General features: G+C 45.6%; 1 pseudogene; it reads right to left on the bottom strand.

Moving 5' to 3' along the window:
- Positions 1-1,708: 1,708 nt before the first annotated feature.
- LOC135052660 (5S ribosomal RNA) lies at positions 1,709-1,827 on the bottom strand (annotated as a pseudogene).
- Between the last annotated feature and the right edge of the window lie 844 nt (positions 1,828-2,671).

The following is a 2,671-nucleotide window of genomic DNA, read 5'->3' as shown; positions in this document are numbered from 1 at the left end:
GGCGGGACTCAGACATGTCAGTCACGTCTGGGTGTCGTCCGGCCTGGACCCCTGGGTACTAGATATTGTGTCCCAGGAGTACCGGCTGGAATTTCAAGATCTCCCTCCTCATCGGTTCTTCACATCGGGCTTGCCGGCAGACAGGGCTACCCTACAGGGAGCCATCCAGAAGTTGGTGGAGGAACAGATCATTGTAACAGTCCCTCCTCAAATGCAGAACACAGGTTACTATTCAAACCTATTCGTGGTACCAAAACCGGATGGTTTGGTCAGGCCCATTCTGAACTTAAAATCACTAAACCCCTTTCTGAGGGAGTTCAAGTTCAAAATGGAGTCTCTAAGGGCAGTGATATCAGGTCTGGAAGAGGGGGAATTCTTGGTATCCCTGGATATCAAGTGTCACGCTCTGCGTAAGTTGGGGTTCCGACAACCGAGTTTTGGCTGAAGGGAAAACTTACCTGTGAGGAGAGTAAACGAGGTGGCTGAATGTAATTCCTCCTCATGGGGTGGAAGCCAAACTAAGTGTTAACGTTGGCCGGAGGGCGTAAAGAAAAGGAGGACTTCATAGGAAGATAACTGTAGTTTTAATTAATAATCAGGCTGTACAAGAATATTGGAAAAATAGAAGAAACTGGAAGAATTAGAGTCTATGGTTAAATGACTTGAAGAGTGAAGCTGAAGAACTCTGTTAAAGAAGAACTGAAGATTGTGTTTTATGATTAAAAGACGAGGCTGAAGAACTTGGACTTTGAAGAAATGAAGACTGTGGTTTATGATTGAAAGACGAGGCTGAAGAACTTGGACTTTGAAGAAATGTAGACGTCTGCCGGAACCGCCGTTAGCACCAGGAGTTCCTATACGGCCTGGGACCCCGTGAGCGCTTCCACGAGTGGCAACGGACTTAGCAGGTTTAGGTAACCGATGGATGAGTGCAACCAGGATCAGTGAACCAGAAGTAACCTGGGAGCACAGAGCTGGAGAACCTTTCACAAGGAGGTACATTGAAGCACTAGCACTCTCCCCTTTTGTAAGGGGAGAAAACGCAGGATTGGCTGGACACAGATTGGGAACTTCATTGGTAATACTCTGGTCTCCAACATGGCTGCCCCCAGCACAGGAGACATACGGTACTTAGCTGTTAGCACACAGCTTTAGTACTGGCAGTGGGAGAGAAAGAAAGCTCTTGTGTGGGCGCACTCTTGGAAAAAGAAAAAGAAAGGAGAAGAAAAATTCTTCAATTGGAAAAAGATTATGTTAAAACATTATTTTATTGAGTAGTTAAAACAAATACCCTTCTACAATCCAATAAAGAAAGTGCACAAAAAATGCAAAAAAATAATTATATATATATATATAGGGAATGTTCTGGTCTGTGAATCCTGAGAGAAAGATTAGAAAGGTTGCAGACACTGAACAGTCTGACAGCCGTTTCTCCTGACCAATACAGATATTCTGTATTAATGGGACCCACGGAGGAGGTCAGTGTGTAAATTTTGTCATAGAAAGACCACTTTGATTAGGTCAATTCTATACACTTAGTTGGTTACCCATAAATTCAAATGTCATAGTTTTAGATTGTAAGTCTAGTAATGCTAATGGAAACTATGTCCTCATGAAGAGTGATATAGAAAAAGAAGGCAGGAATAAGTATATTCAGTGGTGATACTGCTGTTGGTGTCCACCCTTCAGAGGAAGGGGAATAGTTCCTATCCTACAACACCGGGTATTCCCAGGGAGTCTCCTCTCGTGGTACTAACCCAGCCCGACGCTGTTTAGCTTCCAAGATCGGACGAGATCGGGCATAAGCAGCGTGGTATGATAGTAGGAAGGATATCTACCAATGAGAGTGCACCTACATATGAAAATATAGAATGATAGAAAGTGTAGTGCGTGGATCTACTTTCCTCGTTAGGCAAGGAAAAGCGGCTATCACACAGTGGCGCCGTATACCCTGGATCGGGGATGAGAGTCCACTCGACAATAGCCAGATAGGGACAAAAGAGGGGGGGGGGGGGGGAAAGAGGGGGGGGGGGGGAAAGAGGGAGGGGGGAGAGAAATGAGAGGATTGGACTATATGAAGTTAAAAGACCATTCATTGTTTGGAGACCAAATGTCCAATGGAAAGAAAAGGAATCAGACAGCTTCAAAAGCAAAAAGCAAGCTGTCTATACATACTTTGCATAAAGCCAATCTAAATCTAAATATATGCAAAAATACTAACCCTTACGTACTTGTAAGTGGAAAAAAGGTGCATCTGTTAACTTGAATGTAATAGCGAAGTGGGGTAACGGAGGCTATATGCTTGTGGGTCTCCCCCTCTGCATTAAACTCTAATACAGGGGCCACCGGATCCAATTGCTAAATAGGTCTAAAGACCATTATTCGTTACTGACAGTCAATCAGTGGGATCGGCGTGTGGAGCCGCTGCAGGCGGCGTCCGGCTCAAAGCCGATTCCCGAGTCTGCACTCGGAGGTTGCAGCGGCTAGGTCCCGGGTCCGCATCTGGAAGCAGCAATAGCAGTGTGGGTGACGTGCACAAACGCTGTGTGTCCGTGTCCGACGTGCACGTTTCACCTGGGCGTCCGACGTGCACTCTCATTAACTTTGCCCTTAATTGGGCAATATAAGTTAACAGCAGATACAGGTCTTGGGATTGGTGCGTGTGCTCCAG

This window comes from Pseudophryne corroboree, chromosome 2, assembly GCF_028390025.1.
Source record: "Pseudophryne corroboree isolate aPseCor3 chromosome 2, aPseCor3.hap2, whole genome shotgun sequence".
Taxonomy (NCBI): domain Eukaryota; kingdom Metazoa; phylum Chordata; class Amphibia; order Anura; family Myobatrachidae; genus Pseudophryne; species Pseudophryne corroboree.
This window is presented reverse-complemented; position numbering and strand designations above follow the sequence as displayed.